The sequence below is a fragment of the Pantherophis guttatus genome, chromosome 1 (genome assembly GCF_059756535.1).
Source record: "Pantherophis guttatus breed Tessera chromosome 1, ASM5975653v1, whole genome shotgun sequence".
NCBI classification, from domain to species: Eukaryota; Metazoa; Chordata; class Lepidosauria; order Squamata; family Colubridae; genus Pantherophis; species Pantherophis guttatus.
In genome coordinates, this window is record NC_142063.1 from 263,438,384 (window position 1) to 263,461,279 (window position 22,896).

General features: G+C 37.3%; 1 long non-coding RNA gene across 2 annotated transcripts; it reads right to left on the reverse strand.

Annotated features, from left to right (window-relative positions):
- Positions 1–3,011: 3,011 nt before the first annotated feature.
- Positions 3,012–21,368, reverse strand: LOC117666406 (uncharacterized). 2 transcript variants are annotated; one of them, XR_015733875.1, is made up of 4 exons: positions 21,311–21,368; positions 19,559–19,756; positions 5,046–5,250; positions 3,012–3,262 (listed from the first exon to the last, which is right to left on the reverse strand). It is a non-coding gene; the product is annotated as an uncharacterized LOC117666406 (long non-coding RNA). The 2 variants fall into 2 exon arrangements; XR_004591774.2 differs by lacking the exons at positions 3,012–3,262; positions 5,046–5,250 and having other exon boundaries at positions 19,434–19,756.
- Positions 21,369–22,896: the final 1,528 nt, after the last annotated feature.

The window sequence follows — 22,896 nt, forward strand, 5'->3', positions numbered from 1 at the left end:
TCTCTTCTCCACTTGAAAAATGAATCACTGTTGTCAGACAAAAAGCATCTGAACATGCCAATCCCAGTTGACCATTCTTGTCTTGCTTTCTTATCTCAAAGTCCCTAAAAGTCCTTCCTATCTGAATAGCTTTCCTTTGGAGAGATTTTTAATTCTGGAAAATTCAGAAGCAGGTGCTATTAAGAAGCATTGCATATTATATCATGAAATGATAACAGGTTGGAGCAGAAGATACATGATGTATTTAATAACTAGCACAACAAGAATAATGTAACTTGATTATGTAAAGAAAGCAGTTCCTTTTGACCTTTAATCCCAGGAGCAGTTTAAAGAAAACAATGTGCAGTTGTTAAATCTAAGGTACAAGATCAGTTGGCTGTATTCCTGCATACCCATCAGGGGAGAGGGTTTTAACGCAACTTGCTCTAAGACTGACTCAGAATTCATAATTTCCATATTGATCCTTTCCTAATAGGATCTCTGCTTTGCTCAGGTGTCTAATTTATATTTCCAAAGCCAGAGGCTCCTGTTTCTTTTTCTTCAAGCATCGAGTTGCCTCGTTCCTCAAAAAATACACATTTGCTTTGAACATCAAAGAGAAGCTTACATCTCTGGTACACCATTCTCCAAGTCATTATGAGATTCCATCTGTAGAGTATAGCATGAGATAACCCATAAGCTCCAGGCTAGGTACTTTGTAGGAAACTGCCTTTCACACAGCAAGTTGTAGCTGTAGGAACCGAGTTTGTTTTCTCTATTTAGAAAACTAAAGCTACACTGTATAGATTTATATCTGCAAGGTCACTAAGAAGTGATAAATGCTAAGATATTGGAACATCTTTCTTTTGGGGACAAAGATGCTATCATCTGAGTCCATTCAGCTTTGGTGCAGAAAGTCAACTTGCTTTCCTTTTTAATGCCTAAATATTTAAAAATGAGTTTGCCTAAAAAAAAACTGGAGGACATGTTCAAGTTTACCTCCAGAATATCCAAAGCAACAGCATATTTACTGATTTATTTACCAACTGTTCCCTATAAATAGCATGTTATTTTGGAATCTCTAAACTGGGTAGGATTATCTATCACCCTTTTCTTTCAGTTAGTGACATTAATAGAAAATTTTATTTCCCTAAAGCGTAATATTATACGTAAAGTAACTGAAGTTAGATGATATATTTTTTACTTTTAAAATATAATAGTCCTTTGAGGTCTTTGTTAATGTTTATATGGATTCTTTCTCTATAATTATTAACTAACTGCTGTATTAAGAGATTGAAAATCATGCATGACATATATTAGCAGCAAATACAGTATATATTATGTGAAAATGTAGATGGCCATTCTCACATTCTCTGAATGGTGATTGATTGAATGTGTCCCTTTAAGGGCAGAGAGAGAAATCTTCTTTGATAGACAGATCTTTGGAAGCTATCTCAGAGCAGTTGCAGAAACTTCCTCATTAGCATTCTGCTGTGGACAAAAGCACTCAGGAGTCATTCTCTGACTACATTAGAAAAGGATCAAGGAAAATTTTGAAACTTAGGATGAAGAACTGTCCAATTCCACTGGCATGCTCTATCAACAGGGAACTGTACAGTGGTGGGTTTCTACTGGTTTGCCCCGGTTTGGGCAAACTGGTAGTGGCGGCGGTGGAAGGCTTCATCCAGCCACCCGGACGCCATCATGGATGCTCTGCGCATGTGCAGAAGGGCCACTTCCAGTTCCGAACCGGTAGCGAAGATAAGAGGAACCCACTACTGGAACTGGAACTCCTGCTCTTCATGCTCTGGTGGGTAGGACAGGCTGGGCTTTGGCTGTGGATATCCAAGGATTTAGATATCTTCTGCTTTTGATATTTTCTTCACCAATGGAATGATGCCTGTGTTTACTGTAAGCGATAGGAGTTTTTTGTCTGCTAAGCCAAAAAGTTAATATGTGGAAAAGCACATTCAGCATCATGTATATTAAATAAGCTACACAGTCAACACTGAAGAAGGCCATTAATATATTGAAAACACATAACTGTCCAGGTCAATTTCAACAGCTTAGAAAATAACGCAGCCACAGGATGGCAATTTAGTATCAACACAACTTAGTTGGAAAGAGTTAGGAAAGGAACTAAAGAGACAACAGTTTTAGAGCTCATTATCTGTATCAGACTACAGCTAGTTTGTTATCGAGAGTGAGCTCTGAAGCTTCTGATTGTGAGATTATATACAGATACAGATATATAGATATAGATATATATATATCAGCATCAAAAATTAGAGAGGAAATATTCCCTCAAATTCAAACTCATTCTTTTAGTTCTGTTATTGAAAGTGACCGTGCAGCTCCATTAGCAAATATGTTTTGTTGTTTCTACAGCAAAATGGTGCTCATTTGTGAATGAGGCGGCAGAAATAAACTTTTATTTCTACATTCATTATGACGCTGTAATTTAAGTAAATAGAAAATGCAAAATTACCTATGTTCAGAGCATATATCCTGAACAAATACAGATAATCCTCAATTTACGTGCACAATTGGGACCAGATTTTTTTTGTTGCTAAACCAGGGTAAGTATGTTATATCTGATTTGACAACCGGTTTTGCCACGATTGTTAAATGAATCAATCACAATCAACAGTCATCATGATATAAATTATAAAAAAGGTAAAATTTATAATTGCACTTATAACCGCTGTGAAGACGATTGGAAGTTACTGCTTTATATTATTTTTCTTTCTTTCTTTCTTGCACTTTTAGCTCCCCCTCTGATTTGTCTTTTTCTTCTTTCTTTCTTATTCTATATTACTTTGTATTAGTTTTTGCCCTTGTTTTTAAAATTTGTAACATTATATATACAAGAAAATGGATTCAATGGATTGGAAAACTGTCCATTGTCCAGTTCTTATAACCAGGGCTGTTCCAAGACATTTCATTTCCTGAGGTAAATAAAAAGCCAGCTCTCTCAATTTCAATTCCTGACAGTGAAAACAATTAATCAATGGAATGGCTTGCCTTCAGAAGTTGTGGTGCTCCATCAATGGAGATTTTCAAGAATAGATTGAACAGCCATTCGTCCAAAATAGTAAAGGATCTCCTGCTTGAGCAGGATGTTGAACTAGAAGACCTTCATGGCTCCTTCCAATTCTGTTATTCTGTAGTTCTGTAAACAGCTGAATTGGCAGCCAAATCTTCTTCTGAAAAAACTTTCATAACAACCTTCTCTGACAGAGTAAATTGACTTAAGGGGTTGTATGTAGCACGTATCTTTCTTCTACAGAAGGGAAGGACAAAGGGGCTTAAGAAGAATAGCTGATGGAGCAGTTTCACAGACTCCCCACGCCCAGCAATTGCCATCCTGGCAGCCACCGCCCTCTAATTGGTGATGAGTCAGCAAGCATGTATCTTTGGTAGCTACAAAATTGCTAACTACTATTAGGTTAACTCGACATAATGTTATCAAAGTCAAATAAAAGATAAGAAGTAACGCAAATTAATCTCTTCTCTGCCCCAAACTCTGCAAAGTGAAAGTGTGTGCACCCCCCTTTTCCTTTGGAAATATTGACATAAATTCAGTGGGCTGTCATCTACCGTATTTTTCAGAGTATAAGACGCTCCAAAGTATATGACACACATTAGATTTTGGGGAGGAAAACAGGAAAAAAAAATCTGCCTCTGCCTAACAGCATCCATCGGTATTCATCTGGCTAGCATCCTTTCAGCAAATAGCAAACAGTCTGGTCAGCTTCAGCACATTATCGCAGCCTAATTCAGGATGAGCAGCTGATTGGCAGGTGGATCGGCCTTCCAGAATACCCCCAATCAGCTGTTCCAGGCTCCAGGGATTGTCACAGCACATCGCCGCCAATCATCGCCATCGTATTTTCAGCCTCCACACGCCCCTTTTTTTGCCTCAACGCATCGCATTTTTGGTGGGGCTGCCGCCACCACCAATCCCCACCACCTGGAACCGCCCAAAAATGCAACGCGCAATGGACAAAAACAGGGCGTGCGGAGACCAAAAATGTGATGCACGGGGGCAGTGATCAGTGGTAATTTGCTGTAGCGATCCCCGCAGCCTGGAACAGGTCTAAAACAGAGCGTTCAGGGGCCAAAAACACAAGGCACAGAAGCCAAAAACGTGAGGCACGGAGGCGGCAATGGTCTGTGGCAATCCGTGCAGCCTGGAACAGGTCTAAAACAGCGATGTGCAGAGGCTGAAAATGGCCAAAGGGTGGGGGCCGAAGGGTGGGTGGGGCTACATTCAGTGTATAAGACGCACCCAAATTTTCACCCTCTTTTGGGAGGTGGAAGTGCATCTTATACTCCAAAAAGTATGGTAAATAAATTGTCCCAAGTTATCCAGAAATTCCAAGCAGCCTTGGAGATTGTGCAAGAATGAAGTTTCTCATTTGTGTCAAATTAAAAATCAAAATCTGAAGTGGAAGCTGAATAATAAAAATGAGCAAAATAACCTGGTTTTTTTTCCAGCATGTAGGAGAGGACTCTTTGATGCCTGCCTGCCTGCTTGATCAACCTAGACAGCAATATTTTCTGTTTCCCATTTATAGTGTTGGAAGTCAGAATGAATGCTGAAAAGAAAATTGTAAATGGCTGTACCTTGGCTAAAAGACTAATTTCAAAATATAACCCAAATGATGCAAAAGTGCACATCTTTTTTTTTTTTTTTTTTTTTAGAATTTGCTGAGCAACTGAATAGATTGCAAGATGCTAAATTATCATCTAAGCCAACTAGTGATAGAAAATATAAGTATAATTTCCTTTTCAAATTATTTAAAGCTTCAGGTAGATTACTGACAAGCAGGTGAACTTGAGTCTTAAAACAACAACTAGCTTGTACTCTAGTCTGTCCTGAAAATCAAATAACATGTATCATTTTTCATGTTTCAATTTACACTTCTTTTATTTGGCCCTTGTTGCTCAAATATTTGAAAGTATCATGTTAGCTCCCTACTATGTTGAAAAACTGTTATTGTTCTAATTTGTTTCAGTAATTTAGGTGCTTTAGTTTTTAATTAATGTATATTTAGACTTACCTTGGTACCTATGGAGGCTAGAAACATCCAGTTGTGAAAAACAGGACTTTCCAACAAATCAGTAACTTATACAAAATTGCTCTGGGTTGTTTGTAATCTGTAGATCTCCCTTGCAATAGACCGAATACCATTAAAACAATGGCTTCTCCCTCTTCCTTGTATGCCTAGTTCCATGTGTACCTTCAAATTTGCAATGAATGGGAAGCTGGAGTGTTGAAAGGAGATGGAAGATTGGTTGAGACTACACATATCCATTATTGTTTATGTGGAAGTTTTTACTTAGCTTATGGTCTATTCATGCTCTAGCCATACACTACACAGAAAATAGAAAGCCTTTGGTCTCCCAGAAACTGCTGAACTATAGTTCTCAAAGCATGTCCAATACTGAGGAATGCTGACAGTTACGTATTGTTCAATAACACGAGAATGGTTAAAGGTTCACTCCAGTGGTGGGTTGCTCCCGGTTCGGTCCAGTTCTATAGAACCGGTAGTAAAACTGGCGGGAAGCTCCGCCACCCGCCACGATGTCATTATGGGTGATCTGCGCATGCGCAGAAGCGCGCAAGCATGCGAGCGCTCCCACTGCGAACCGGTAGTAAAGGTAAGTGGAACCCACCCCCCCCGGTTCACTTGTGTTATTAAAACTCCTTTTGCTTTCTTCAGGAATTCTTCAGGAAAAGTGTGTTTTGCTGATGTCTCTCAGGAAAAAATGTTGAATTCTTTTACACAGAAAGAGTGTGAGACCCTGACACCAATGACCCAGTGTACTTGGGCATTTCTTAACATTTTTGTGTGTTTAGCAATAAGGTCAGAGTAGGGTGAGGGATAGAAATGCAGTCAGCAAAACATATTTATAAGCCTTCTGGCAAGCAGGAAACCTTTCTTATCGGGTTTCCCTTTACCAAGGAATTTGTAAACCCATTTTTCCTTTTGTTTGCAGTGTGTGAAGGTCTATGGCAGAGGCATGCATGCATGAATGCTGAGATATGGAGATTTTATGAGCATTGTCACCTCTTTCTTAACTTTTGTGGGAACTGGCCAAATATGAACACAAGCTTCTGTTCTTGGCCAATCTAGATGTCACATGTAAAGAGAGGTGTAGTCCTAGTAGACCTGACTTAGAAAAAATATTCCAGTATGATGGAAAAAGAAAGAACGATACTTCTAGCACCAGGTTTTCCAAGCCTGAAGTATAACTGTGATTTGATTTTAAGTAGTATGCACAGTATTGAACTGTAAAGGAGGTACCACAACTGATCTTTCATTGAAAATAGCCTTTTTCAGTCCTTGTCAAACTGGAGTTCTTCAAATTAAATTGAAATATTCAGAATTCCCAATCAGCATGACTATTATGGGAAGGTTTAGGGAAACAGGACCAATAAAAGGAGACTAGCCTACATCATTTCATAGTGAACAGAGAAGTAAACTCAGTGCTACATAGTTAGGAAGCAAAATGAGAAAAAAATTTTTTTGAACCATTTACAATTTTGGATTAAGTTTCACTGGATGATCCAAACACAATGTCACTCTTTGTTTTAATTAGTGAGCAAAGTATGGTTATATATATATATACACACACACACAATCATTGTCATAATCTGTAGTTGTGTAAGAAACAATAGCTGTATATTGTTAGTATTATTATTAACATTTCTTTCCTACCCTTGCTGGAAGAGCTCAAGACAGTGTACATAGTCTCCTTTCTTTCAGTGTTACCCTCAAAGTAATTATCCAGCCAAATAATTGGGACTCAAAAAAATAATGGGGCCAGATGACCCAGGGAGATTACATGGCCAAATGAGAATCTGAGTCTCTCTGGTCATAGTCCAACTCTGTGGTTTCCTAATCTGTAAGGAAGCCAACGTTTACTGAAGACTGTAGAATATGAACCAAACTAAAATGATACTCTTTGATTGACAGGCTTGTTATACCTGTAAAAGACCGAGTCTGCTTTTTGTTGGGATTCATTGATAAATTTTATTTAAATTTCAAACTTAATACAATCACAAACTGTTATTTAATTTTATTTGTGAGCAGAGCTGAAAGGGTTTAACAATGCAGCTTCCTTCGCATCTCAAGATATGAATGGTATCCTTTTCTATGCTTTCTCATTACATATTCATTGATATGATCACAAATGCTATTTTTTAAAAGTTAAATGTTTAACTTTTAAACAGTTAAAAATTCTGAAATTTGTAGGCTAAAACAGTTCCCCAGTAAAGCAATAAGGCACCCTAATACAGTGCTTTCCAGACATGCTGGGGTTGCAGATTCCTTGTTTTCCCAAACAGGATGGCATAATTATTTACCATAATCAAGGGAAGGGAGTTGCCCTTCAGATAGCATCAAGTTTTAAAAGGCCACACTAAATGAGGTGTGGGGATGTATAATGACTAAATGAGTCAGTCATTATACATCCCCCCACCCCCATGACTAACCTAATAAGTCAGGTGTCCTTGAAGAAAGATTTCAGCTTTTCAGCTTAAACAATTGTACTTTGGTTGAAGTATGCTGCAGTTTTTCAACACCCTCAACTTCATTCAGATTGAACAAAAGCTGATGAACTCAGGATTAAAAATTAGACATAACAATGAGCTTCTGATTTTGACCTCATTCCACTGCTTGATATTGGGAAATGTATATACTTCTCGTTAAAGCTAGAGGTGGGAAGCCTTTATCCTTCTAAATGTTCCTGATCCACCGCATCAAGAATCATTTCCCATTAGTCATTTGCACATGAGTCAATAGCCATATATCTTTCTATTTCAATATGGCTTGTGACCAGGCTTATTCTGTCTTTAATAAATTGTTCTAAGATCTCCTTGGATCTATTTCTGATCTGCCAAACTGTCCTTCAGTAAAAAGATCACTTACCTATACACATCTAGCCCAATAGTGGGTTCCACTTACCTTCGCTACTAGTTCAGAATTGGGAGTGGGCTCGCACTCGCTTGCTTTGCTCATGTGCTACGCTTCTGCTCATGCACAGAGCATCCGTGATGACATCCAGGCAGGTAGGCAAAGCCTCCTGCCGTCGCCACTACCGATTCGCCCAAACCGGGGCGAACCAATAGAAACCCACCACTGATCTAGGCCTGGAGATAGAAATTCTGCTGGTTTCCACTGCTTTTCCATCAGTAGCAATTATTTGACACTTGGATTTTGATATCAGAATTTTAAATGTATGCACACTGATTTATTGGGAGAAATAAAACAATATTAGCTTATTTTTCAGCACTCTTAAAAGTGCAAAAAAAAAAAAAGCTAAAAGTTCAAGAATTTTAAAATAATATTGAACAAGTGCAGAGCAAAGCTTCTGTAGTTATTCCTACAGAAATGTTAGAATGATAAGACCTCAACCTCAGAAACATTTTTGACTTATGTATTTTATTACTGCACAGTGATGTGGCATAATCGTAAGTGCTGATATAGAAACCTTTATATTGTACAATCAATGATTCAATTAATATCAGGACCTCATTTTAAATGGAATTTTTTTCCTTTGTTTTTATTTTTCAAATCCGATCACTTTCTACACCACTAATGCCAAAGCGTGCAGACAGTTTACCTTTTCTCCAAAATACCTCAAAGACACCATCTTTGATATTGATTGATATTATAGTAGAATGTGCTTTTAAACACTTGTCCTGACAGGTTACTGAATGTTAGAGTTTCTATTCAAACTGGAATAATTATAGATATTAATTTGCTTTTCACTGTTGTTTGCTTGGTAGAGAAAAAGCCCCACTTTCTTTGCCAAGTTTCTCTTGCTTTAAAACAAAGAGGGATAAAAATGATTTTGGATAAAAAATTGGATTTTGGATAATTGGGCAGGAAAAAAAATTCTCTTTTGAGATCTTGAAAAATAGAATGCAGGTAATAGAAAAAGTTAATTAACCTGCCAACTTTGGGAAATTATCTCCCAAGAGATGAAATAGGCCGTCATTCTCCAAAAGGCCATACTGGAATTCCTTTAGACCAAACCTTTCACAATTTGGGCAGTTTCTGGAAATAAAACTTTTAAACCAGAAACAGTTCAAGGTATTCCAGGCATAACAATTTGCGAACTTACTTCCAAAGTCATTCCAACAACCCCTGCTGTGAATAGCATCATCTGAAGAGATGGTCTAGATCAGGGGTGTCAAATTGGCGGCCCATGAGCTGAATGCGTCACATGGAGGCCATGCCCACCCCAGCTCCCCAGCTCCTGAATTTTCCCCAGCTCCTGAATGGGGAAAATATCGTGAAACGTTACGTGACGGTAAAATGATGCGGCGAGTTTGACACCTGTGGTCTAGACTCTAGAGAGAAACGAAACATAGATTCTTCTACAATGGTTCCTATCTGGACTGATGATTATTGCATGGTGATTATTGTCACCATCATGAAATATGAGAGTTTAAAGCTGCCCCAAATATTTAGATGTGAGATGCATGCTTAACCAAACCTTTCAATTATTTAATGATTCAATTGTAGCCAGTAAAATCTTTAAGAATCAGAGAATAAAGTACTACAAGAGGCAAAGGCAGAGATTCTAAGTGGAGAAAGGGAAATGCATAGGTTACCTGTGGTAAGAGTTCTAAATTGTTTAATGATGAGACACTTAACTATGATTTTGAAATCTCTAAGGAATTAACAAGACTATAAAATAAATGCTCCTAATGTTTGATTGAAAGTTGCAATTTATGAGATTTAAGAGTTAGTCAGGACTGATTAGCTGGAAATGTAAGCTGGGGAAAATCCCTTCTGCAAATATTCTTGGCCAAAAGCTGAATACTTTGTTTTCAGGTGTTCTTATGATTCTGATGTTTTGATTATGTCTAAGTGTTTCCAGGGCTCTGTCTCTGAGTTTTGTGTCATAAATTTATTGTCTTTATGCTTACTGAAATCTTGTGTGTTTTGCTATAGCTATTGGTTGCCAATTCTTACACATGAGATCCAGTGGATTCTACTTACCTTTACTACCGGTTCGCAGCAGGGCCTCACGCGCGTGCACTCTTCTGCGCATGCGCAGAAGTGTTTTGATGACCTTTGGGTCAGTAGGCGGAGCCTCCCGCTGGTTTTACTACTGGTTCTTTAGAACCGCTGCGAACCGGGGGCAACCCACCACTGATCAGATCTGTGTTCCAGCCTTCCCATAACACTTGAGACACTAGCCTTTGAGACCCCATTTGTATTTTCAATGCTAGAAGCCTTATTCCACCTACTGTAATTGTGTGGGTATTTGGTTACCTTAATTAAAAGAATGTTTTCATTTTCCTTGTTCTTGTTTTTAATATAATTGATCATCCTGTAAAGTTCTGCCTTCCTCCAGCCACTTTCTACACATTCACATCTAATCCCATAAATGTTCCCATCACTTTATTTCTGCAGAACCCTCTAAATTCCATTGTGCTTGCAGACATTTCAGAGGTCAGAAGGTCACTAAAGAGAGATTCAACCTAGAACTCAGGAGAAATTTCCTGATAGTGAAAACTATTAATCAGTGGAACAGCTTGCCTCTGTGGTTGTGGGTGCACCATTACTGGAGGTTTTCAACAAGAGATTGGACATCCATTGTCTGGAATAGTATTGGATCTCCTCCATGGGCAGAGGGTTGGACTAGAGGACCTCTGAGATCCCTTTGAACCCTATTCTATGTTCTATGTTCAATCAGAAATATTTGTTACATTTTCAGCATCTGCATTGTTTACTGAGGTCTTACTCTTAAAGTGAGTCCTGAATAAACCCTGAGAATCATGAAAGATAAATAATAGTGCAAATAATTTTCCATCTTTGTCAAACGTACCATATGCACTCAATGGAAGATTTTGTTTTTTAGGCACCAGAATTTTGTGCTATGCTCTATTTTCCATTGCAAAGGATGTTAATTTGTGCATTTGCCTATATATCTATATCTATATCTATATCTATTTTATTTTTTAATTTAATTTATATGCCGCCCTTCTCCGGAGACTCAGGGCGGCTTACAATGCGTTAAGCAATAGCCTTCATACTTTTGTATATTTATACAAAGTCAGCTTATTGCCCCCACAAACTGGGTCCTCAATTTACCTACCTTAGAAAGGATGGAAGGCTGAGTCAACCTTGAGCCTGGTGAGATTTGAACTTACAGTAATTGAGACAGCTGGTGTTAATCACAATGCTATCAGTCTGCTGAGGCACCAGCCCCCCCTCCCCCCCTCTCTCTCTATATATATTTATATATAAAGAATATGCATGGAAGCACGAAGCCGAGAACACCAGCCTGAAGATGACGAATGAGACTTCGTCGAAACGTCGCCAAGACACTTCCAATTTTACGTGGGAGAAGACCCAAATAACCAAAGACCTACATACAAACACCCGCGAAAACCTGAGAAAAATATATATATATATATATATCTTACTTTTTCACTGTCTGGAGACATTCAACCTCCCGTTTATTAAACCTGTCATTCACAGGAAATGGTAAATTATTCTACAATGAAAAATATCCTAAGAAACAATTCTGCTTTTGCTCTTCTGTCACTAAATTGGGTGGATGGGATTAAAAGCTCGTAAATGTTTAGAAGGACTGTTCTTTCTCCATTTGTCCTATGCTTCACAGTTCTTATACACCCTTTTATATCTTGAGCCCATCATGGAATATTGAGAAATAAAAAGCAAATGTTTTACAAAAGACAGTGCTTTATTTACTGGGTGACTTTATAACAGCTGCTGCTACAGAATACAAATAACAATGTTTTTGCTCATAATTCTGTTCAAGAATGGTAGAATTATTCAGTTTTGAAAATAAAATAGGGTTTGGGATAAGAAAGGTTTTTTGACACCTTACAGTCAACTCTTTTTAATAGTATCCTGTTTACTCTCCCTCTCACTTTAACATTTCTAACATCTAATCCTGCAAAGAGACACTTGCATAGAAATTGATATCTAATTGCACCCATACGAGTTGTGCATGCACAGGACTGCAGTGCCCAACTAACTAGGCAATGCTACCTTGCATGGTATCTCCCTTACTTTCTCCATATCCCCTTCCCTTCCTAAGAAAACTCCAGCACTTCTCAAAGTCCCTTTCATCCCTGGCATGCCTCCAACCAAAATATGACTCTCTCGACCAGCCCTGGAAGTTGTAGGTCTGGAAAAAGACCATGTGGATCAGGTCATATGAATTACATATTTTGTTTGCTTTTTCTTCATCTTTTTTTTCAACATTAGGGATATTTTTCAGGATAAATGTAAGTATAATTTAACTCCTGATTTTTGAGATCCAGGTGCCACTGGGACCTTAGCTCATTCTTGATCAAATAATATATTTTTAAAGAGTTGTGAGATGACATCAGGGGTGAAATCAAGCAGGTTCTGACAGGTTCTGGAGAACCGGTAGCGGAAATTTTGAGTAGTTCGGAGAACAGGCAAGTACCACCACTGGCTGGCCCCAGAGTGGAGTGGGAATGGAGATTTTGCAATATCCTTCCCCCAGGAGTGGGGAGGAAATGGGAATTTTGCAGTATCCTTCCCTTGGAGTGGGATGGGAATGGAGATTTTGCAGTATCCTTCTCCTACCACAGCCACCAAGCCACAGCCACCAAGCCACAGCCACAGAACCGGTAGTAAAAAAATTTGGATTTCACCACTGGATGACATAGTGAAAGAGGAGATGGAAAAGATGGAATGCAGTGAGGTGGCCATTTAATGGAATCTCAGTGTGAAAGTGTTCAAACAGTGAAAATGTTTTGAATTGTATCTTGATCTGTACCACTTAGAAAATTCAGAAAGACAAACCAACATCTGGGATCAAAATCCAGAGACAAGAATACAAAATCCTATGCAGTCGATATAATGTTAACTATTATGCAGTCACAGGCCTCTGCAAACCAATTGACAAAAACAATAAAAAATTTGGGGGGGGAGGGGGGCGGGATTGCCTGCATAGAAAATTAATGAAAAACAACAAGAAGAAGATATTTAGCCCCAAAAAGAGCATGGCTGTGAGTGAACAAAACAACCAAGTATTCTATTTGACAGGATGCAACAATGACATATTTTAGAACAATTAGTATAAATTATGGAAAGAGATCAAACACAATCTTGATCTGTGGAAAAAACTAAAGCTTTCTTGGCTAGGAATCATCACAACAATAAAACGAATATACTATCCAGGATAAATTTTCTGTTCCAAATGGCCTCAATTCTAATTCCAGACAAAAGTTTGCAAGATTGGATAAGAAGAAGCAACAGATTTATATGGAGTGGGGAGGAAAAAACCAAGAGTAAGAGTCAACGTTTTGCAAGATTCAAAGGACAGAGGTGGACTTACATTTCCTAATGTTAACTGCAATTTGTATTATTGCATAAATTGCCTATCATGGATTACAGAATGAATAAAATCACCAAACAGCAGAACAACAATCACAGAAGGAACTGGCTTAGCCAATGGACTTCGTAGGTATTTATGATATAAACAAATAAAAGAAGAAAAGAATATGAAAATCATGGCAAAATCTGTTAAAAATATGAAATCTTTTAATATAGTTATTGAATATCGGATATTTGATCTATTTATCCTGGAGATAATGGAAACTAACAAAGAGGCAAAAAGACAAATAAAAATTCATGCTAGGGTTGTCTGTAATAATTAAAATCCATGAATCTGGACTGTATGTTAAAAGGGATGATCAATGCCTCCAAAACTTCCAGCATATGTAACCAATAGCTCTGTGCAAATCAGCCTTGATTCAATTTTAATTGGTTATTTCAGAGCTGATGAAGGCATGAATCAATTTAAGTTTGCAATTTGTTGTGTGAGGTCAAAACAATTTGATCCAAACTGCTTTGAGATTCAATTCAGAAAAAGATTGGTCCATAGATATAATAGGAAAGCAGCAAAACATCTACAGCTGCTTTTTTAATTATTTATTTTGAAGAATGGGCTGCAAATAGCAGGGATTGTATTTATCTAGCTTTAGAGAACATTACGTGTGCCTAGTTTCAGCTGGATATTTTCAGTGGGCTCGCCACAATACATTTGTCTTGCATCTCTTCTAAAACAGAGAAAAGTGGGAATAAGGAAGACTGCCAGAGCAGTTGACAACTGTCCAACAAAATGGTAGCCTAGGTAGTGTTGAACCAATCTTAAAAGCTTTTTGCTTCAATTTAAACACTTTAAATATTGTTTTCAAAGCAAGCTGTTTTTCCATTTGTCGGCAGGAAAAAACAAAGTTAAAGCTAGTGATTGGCCACATGAAAAACACTGAAAAGATAAAATGAAGACCAAACCCATATTAGGCTTGTTCTGATAGGCAGAATGTTTAATGACGTGAGGAAACTCATTGGTGGGCTGCTCATGCAACCTCAGAGAGCCAATCACATCATTAAAGCCTTCAACTGGGTGCACAAATGGAAGTGAAGTTGCTTGGTTGAATACTGTTTGCAATTTACAATGGTAGATAAGCCGTCTTTCAGAGCCCATTTCAAAACACAATGAAGTGTTTTAACATACCTAAATTTGATTTACGGTTTCTAATTCACATTAAAACAGTCGAGGCTGTCTATAAGAAGTTAAATTTACTAAGTTAGCTGCTTCTTTTTACTCAAATACAAATGATCAAATTTATCATTTATATTTTTCAAATATATATATATTTCCCTTTGGGAGGGTTTACTTATCACATGCTAATGTCTAATCCGATAACAATAATAAACAGATTAGTTATCTTACATTTTAATTTTAATTTTATATTATAAACATATTCCATAAACTGTTGTTTCCTAAAGTAACGTAAATTGCTTTGAATACCTACTGGATAGATCAATAAAGTGGCAGTAAATCAGCAGTCTTGTCAAATTTGCATCAAATTGAAGCACGTACATCTAGGAGTTTTCAATCTCTTAGCAATAAATAGCTGACATTTTCATTTTAAAACTAAATGCTATGTCAACTGTCCATGCCTGCAGTATCACTGTTTCAAACAAAGAAAAAAATCTTAAGTGAACATTAATTTCACAAACCTGTTCCATTCTTTTTCTAAATCAAAACAGAATTAGAAAGTGATGAAAGCCTCGGTAAAGCACAGTATGAACGAAATATTAAGTGAAAGTTCACTTTGATGACAAAAAGCATGTTCATATTTTACTCTCAAAAGCAAACTAAAATGATAGTGATGTATGATGAGAGCATTGTGTATGGTATCGATCAACATCATTTAATAGTACGTGAATTTAGTAGATACTGCATAAAATTCTTATTAAAAATACAATGGGTTTTCTTGAAAAGTCTTATGAGAAGAATACTGAATTTGAACATAATGAATCTAGTTAAATTTGTAATTCCTTTGAAAATTACTTAAACAAGACATTAAGAATTGACCATGAAGATAAACCATAGAGGTATTACACTCAATTATTATTAATATGGAATCCGTATTAATTGAATGTTTCTATATTGTTTTGGTCAGATGAAATGTGTTATCTTTTGTGGCAGAATCCAATTAGTCAGTCCCTTTGGCTGCAAGTTTTTAAAGAATTTGAGGAAAGCCGCAAACCACTTTTTATAATGAATCTTGTTATTAATATATTGTTCGTTTTTCCTAATTAATATGAATGGGTATATTAAAATTTGATTCTGCTGTTAGCCACCAAGTTTGTTACTGCAAACAAATAAAGTGCATCTTTCATTGCACTAGTGGTATTTTAATGTGTGGAAATTGCCTGGCCTGAAAAATTGACACAATGACAAAGCATTTTGAAAAAAGCTACCATGAAGGATACATTTATTCCACCATTTTCTGGCTATATTAACAATGATGTATTCTAATACTTCTGTCTTAGAAATTTCATTCTGGGCAGTACTATAGAATATAGTTAAATATGGAGCATGTAAATCCACATACATATTTACATATTCATATATACTCTCCAAATATTTCTTCTTTTTTTGGTGTTTGGTTTATTTTTCCAATTCCATATTTTTATTTTCCTTTTATTTTGAAAAATCAAAATTAGAAATAAGATGGTAATATAAAAAAACACATGCACTTTCTCTTTTTTTTCTATTATAACTGACTCCATTCTATGCCTAGACAGTGACGTAAAACTAGGTGATTTCAAGAAATTGTCTTCCTACTTAACAGGACTTATGTCAGTTCTTGTTCCTCTGATAGGTCAAATATAGATGTAGGATGCCATGCAGAGAGACACAGTCCCAAAGAATTCCATCAAAGTTGCACAGTCCTATTTACATTGTATGATTTAAGAAAAGAGACAGAAAACATAGGAAGCTGATCTATCATGAGAGTGAATATGGACTCACTGAAATCAGTATTAGACGTTTCAAGATATATTTTCCTGTCATATCGGGAGATGCATATATCTGCATGCAAAAGATATGGTTGACCCCTAAATTATAATTCTGTTGAGATGGGAATAAAGGGCTTGAATATGATTGCCATTGTCTCCTTGACACATTTCATAATTAGTTTTTCGTGTGCTCTGTATGGTTTGGTATATGCATTTTCTATATTTTTTTAAAAAAATCTTCTTTTGGAGACAGCATTATAATTAATAATAGAAGAAAGATTAATAAATCAAGCCTATCTATTGACCACAAAGGAAAAGGACAGAATAGTTTGAAATTTAATCCACAGTCCTGTTTATATAGTTTTACATGGGTGGAATTGATTTGCTAAAAAGGAGTCCTCAAATTTTATGGGCTTTGGTATTTTATGATATATATAAAGAATACCTAGAAGGCCTGGAATATAGCAATGGAAGACAGACACAATTACAAAGAGTCCTAGAATAATGTTGTAACCCAGAGTTATCTTGCAGTGAGATGGGCAGCAAACAAAATCAATCAATTGATCGATCGATCGATCAATCAATCAATCAATCAATAAACAACCCTTTAGAGAGTTGGGTTTGTGCATAACCTGAACAAGATACAGCTTTGGGCCTCACAATTTTAAGAAACCTCTTAACATTTCAAATTTTTGTTTTGCTACAGTTTTATTATTATTTCATATATGAAAGTTTCCATAAATTAAGCCTCCTATATCGTTCACATGACCCTCATTCATTACTATGCTTTGTTTCTATGTGCATTCCAACCTTCTGTTCAAAAAGGTGCCTTATCCTAGAGTTGTTATGCCTTTTGATGGCTTTCTTGCCAAGTTCAATTGCTATCCAGCTTCATCCTGAATATGGATTTGCCAAATAGAATCCCAAAGTTTTCTTTTTCCAAAAGGCAACTGGACTTTCTTGGTGGAGGGGGGGTCTTTGAAAATGTTTCACTTCTCATCCAAGAAGCTTCTTTGATTAGAAGCAAAATGTTTTCAAAGGAAAAAAAAATCCAGTCGCCTTTTGGAGAAAGCACCTTTAGGACAACCACCACCTGGACAATTGAGAATCTCCACAGACATTTGCCAAATAGAGCCTCTAAAGATCGGGAGGGGCTCACTATGTCTACATCTGCACCTAAGTATTTATTGGAATGCTGCCTGCTCATCCCTGGTTCCCTTCACCATAAGGCTAGCACTAGCGCTCTTTAAGCAAGCTTTACATTGCCCCCAACAATCTGGGTCCTCATTTTACTGACCTCGGAAGGATGGAAGGCTGAGTCAACCTTGAGCTGGTAAGAATCGAACTCCTGGCAGTGAGCAGAGTAAGCCTGCGATACTGCATTCTAACCACCTGCGCCACCACAGCTCCTTCCACTGCTGCTTACCTTAGCTTGGGCAGGTTTGTTTGTTTTTTCACACAACCACTAAGCTAAATCCATCAGTTACTTTCAGTTTATAAAAAAAGCTTAGGAGATCCTTGTTTGCCAGAGGTACAGATCACTTGATGCTTTGGTTCACCTTGCCCAGTTTTTAACTTAAAATGTTTTAAAATAATAAGACATTATTATTGTCTTAACCTAGAAAATATGTTTGCGGGCACCCTGGGATTCCAAGCACTGTGTTGAGGGTGCCAGTAATGTTATCAAGAGAGTATACTGGGATGGGGTGGAGAGTGGGGGGCATGGTACTGTGCAAAATATGTTAAATGCAGTAAAAATGTTTTAAACCAAAAATGCTTATAGGTTCCAGGCTACTCAAAAGGTTTAATTACTGTAACCTGTCTGTTGTTATTCTTTGATGTACTCAAATATTCTCAAGGATGCTGATTCAAAGCAGTTTTATCATTTCCTTCCACATCTGTATGCAGAGGCCCGCCTGTTGAAATTACAATTAAGAGTTTGGCATTCTCATATAACCAAACAGCAGGACTGCACTTCAAAAGGTTGCCAAGTCTCCTCTTATGAGTGATCTCCTGTCTCCTTGCTCATTATCTCTTTCCTCAACTGTAAAAAGAAACAAACCCAATTCCTTCCTTTGCACTTATTTTGCTAAATGCAGATACCTAATGGGGTTTTTCTTGAGAAGGTTACTTAAGATCTTGGTAGCCCTGGGCCCTTGCTTGTGGCTTTCCTGAGGGAAAGTGACCATTACTGCCTGTAGCTTGCCAACTTTGAAAATAATAAAATGATTGTTGGATCTCTCTAATTGTTGCCATTTCCACCACAGTGCCAGAAAATCATCCTGAATGTCAAGTAAGCCTCTGGCATTTTGAAGCTGTTGGATATTCTTGCATGTCTCACTATAAAATAGCCCCAGAAAGGAAATTCACCTCACTTCTATGCTTGCTTGCACTTTATGTTAGGTATTTTAACCTGAAAAACAGCCAGTGTTCGTTTTTAAAGGAAATGTTCACTCAGCTGCCTAGTTAAGAACACTACATGTTCACTTTTTCATTTCATTGAATCCATGATGCTTAAGTACAAGTATTTGTCTAGCTGTGGAAAATGAGTTAAATATTTGGATTATTCAGGCCTACTTATTTTCAAAGTTTTCAGTACATTCAAATTATGATTTCTTTAAATATATATGTGTGTGTGTGTGTGTGTGTGTGTGTGTGTGTGTATGTATGTGTGTGTGTGTGTGTATATATATATATGTGTGTGTATATATATATAGATAGATAGATAGATAGATATAGATATAGATATAGATATAGATATAGATATAGATATAGATATAGATATAGATATAGATATAGATATAGATATAGATATATATGTCTTTTTCTTTTTCGTAGGCTTTTATGTGCATATTCTTTCTAGCCAGGTTTTACCTACGTAAACTAAGTTGTTCTACAGCCCTGAACCAGGGCTGTAGAACAACTTAGTTTACGTAGGTAAAACCTGGCTAGAAAGAATATGCATATAGGCAAAGATTCAGAAAGACTTTTGGAGAGACAAAGATTTTCCAATAATGGTGTTTTCATCATCGACCAACCATATTAGAATAAAATACATCAGGGAAAAGTTACTACAATCTTTAATTAAGCCAAAACATTACTAAAATGTGAGTGTTTGTTTTCCATATAAACTTTATTGCTTTGAACAAGTGGCCACCCTTAGAATTGCTTAGAGAATTTGAAAACGTAGTTGGAAATATATTAACTCTGACTTGATGCATAGTTAAACCTACCTGGGTCCATTTATTTAGATTAAGGTATTGCTTCAGCTCTGTAAACACATACAATTCCTTTGGAGTAAACTCCCTGAAAACAGTGAGATGTTTTTCTGAGAAGTCACGCACTGAATTGCTCATTAAAATGAGTTAAGTCTCAGTTGGATGGTGGCCACAGTTCTAAAGATGTCTTCCTGAAATCAGCAATGCAGACTTCTGAATAAATATAAAGGACAGCTTTGAGCATGTTTTCATCAGAACAAAAAAAAAAATCATTTAATGATTTTTTGTTTGTTTTACAATTGCATATAATGATTTAAAAATATTTTCAGTATATATTGATGTTCAATTTATACAGAAGAATATTCGGATTCTCTAACATTCCACTTAGTAATCCACAAAAAAAAAAAGTTTTGTTCACAAACCGAAGCCAGTTTCCAAAAGTTTCTGCTGTTTGTTTCTATTTAAGATGTCTAATTTAGATTTAACTCTGTAATAGTTTGTGATCCACAGTGTCAAAAAGTTAACACAAGCTAGCCTGTTCTTATTTTTGGGCATTTAAAACTCTAACTTTGGGAGGCAATAATATTTGCTTACTTCAGAATTTTTTTTAAAAATCCACAATTTCAACCAAACAGATCATCTTACTTGTAAATTCTTATAACTTACTATTGCATTATTTCATTGCTGCAGAATTCAGACATATTCTCTTGAATTATATATTAAATAAAGCAGCTCATTTTAGATGTCAGTTATTATATATGTATGAATGTCAGTAAGAATATCAATTCTTATATATGTATTTTTCTGAGTTGAGAACAAGATTATTTCCTTTCAAATTAACTGTTACGAAGCTTGAACAATTGTCTTGACTTACAAAGGTGGATCATTATAAACATCAAGAACACTTTGTTTTTTCTTTTCTATTTGTAAGCAGTGGACTAACTGGTCAAGACAATACTGACACAGACAAACAACCAGTAACACTTGGTCGATGTTGCAACATATACTCAATAGAGAATCAGCAGATAGCTCATCTCATCAAGGCACTTATATATTGAAAATATTTTAAAGTGTGTGTGTGTGAGAGAGAGAGAGAGAGACAGAGAGACAGAGACAGAGACAGTGACAGAGAGACAGACAGAGACACAGAGAGGGAATCAATATAGTGGGTGGGTAGGGCAAGGAGGGGCATCTGAGGAAGGGGCTTCGCTCAGGGCAGCAGAACTGGCCGGTGAGCACTTCTCTCGCTTTGCCCTGGGCTCGACCCTCAGATCACTGGGTTTTCCCACCACATCTATGGGAGGTGAGGGGAGGCCAAGAGGGAGTTATCCGGAAACTCCAAGGTGGGCCTGGTTTGTGGGGCACAGTAAGCGGCTTTTGCTAATGCCCGTTTAGAGATCAGCCATTCTCATTCAGACCATGGCAAGATGCCTCTGAAATGGGGGAGGCAAATTTAAGGCTGGGTCTAAGGAAGAGCAGCTTCTGGAAAGCCTAACATGATGTTTTCCAGAAAAGCATTTTTTTGCCCCCCCCCTTGTCTCCCCTTCCCCATATTCCTTTCCCCCTCCCCTCCCCTCCCTTCCCTTCCCCCTCCCCTTTTTACCTTCTTTTTCTCCCATTCCCCATACCCATTCCCCTCCCTGCCCCCCTCCCCTGACCTAACCCTCTCAATCTCACCCTCCCCTTCAGCCTGTGCCTCACCCTTTCACCTTCACCATTCCCCTCACCCCCAACCTAAATCTAACCCAAACTCTCACCCTCACTCACCCTTCTGGGAGTGAGTTACAAAAGGAGGGAAGTTTCCCCAGAGTCCAGGAGCCCCACTGAAGAGCAGCTTATCTCTAGGATGGCATCTTCCCTCTGATAACTGATAACTGACAATAACTGACAGTTTAACCTGCAGGGATGAAGCCATAAAGCCATCAGTATTCCCAAGGAGATGACCCACCTCCCTTTTCCTCCTATCAAAGGGCACCTGCTCCTCCACCTTTGTAGCCTATATCTGTGCCACACAAAGGTCTCTAGGAAGCTACCAAACTAATCACTAAAGCTGCCTATTTGTCATTTTTTGCAAGGTAGCCATAGCTCTTTGGATGTGGATTGCCTCTTGTTATAGAAGCTCCACTAATTGCTTCAGCACTGCTGAGCAGCATTTGTCCCACTGTCCAATACAACTGAATCTAACAGATCTCACTGATTTTAGTGGCACAACTTTGACAAACTTTGAATCCAGTCCATTGACTGGAAAGACCAATAGATTTAAAACCAATATAATTCAGTCTGTCCCATTTATACCTATTACAATATATACTCTGCATTGTTTTCTATCGAGAAAGGGAAACAAATCTTTTAAATGTATTACTTTCTTCTCCCACTGTTTGAAGTCTCTGTCTTCCACATATGTCTCTGTCTGTTGCCTTGCATTATATAGTCAGTGAAGCTCCTTCTGTTTTCCCCATCAAAGAGGCAGGGTGCTATAAACAGTTGAGAAATGACAGTGGAAATGGAATATGTTGGCTCAGGAATTCTGGGAATTGAAGTCCACAGGTCATAAACTTGCCATAGGTGCCCATTCCTGGACTAGAGGAATCCTGACAAAAGAGGCCCCAGAAAATACAATTCATCTGATGGTGCTATCAGTTTTGGGTTTGCTTAGTTTCTCATTTCCCAACTGCAAATTGTTTTCACTAACTTAAGTTGTCACAAGCTATACAACATGTTCAGTGGCTCATTCCTGAAGCTATAAAATGTCTGAGCAATATTACCTCATAGACCGAATCAAGGAGTGATGTTTTATCAACTTCTAGCTGTGAAAAGAAATTGCTTACATCAAGAAGTTTAAGAAATAAACTTCTAAGTCACAAGTGAGCATTATATGGATCCTGAATGAGAGCCATGATGATATATTGTGCTATGTACTGAACCGTTTTCCTACCTAGGTCTAACTGAAATAAACAGTGAAACTATCATAAAGAGGACTCTTGGATTGGAAATTTTCATTTCAGTGGGAATTATTCAGGAGATCCTGACCGTGGGATTGTGTCCTCTCTAATATCAAAACTAATGGAAACATTATTAAAATTATATTGCATTGTGGAAAAAAATGTCCTTATACCAATAGTTCATCACATTCCAGTTATAAAGAACAACCTTAAAGGGTTATTCTGACTACTGAAATGGTAGTAGTCTTTGTTTTGATTGTTCCAAGTTCACACCTACTTGTGTAACTCCCAAAAGTTTTGCTTTGAATTAAACAAAAGACTTAAGCTTTTGAGGGTTTTTTTCCCAACAGAGTGGACCCAACGTGAATGTTCCAATGTAACACTTTGAATTGAGCTATTCTGTTCCAGATT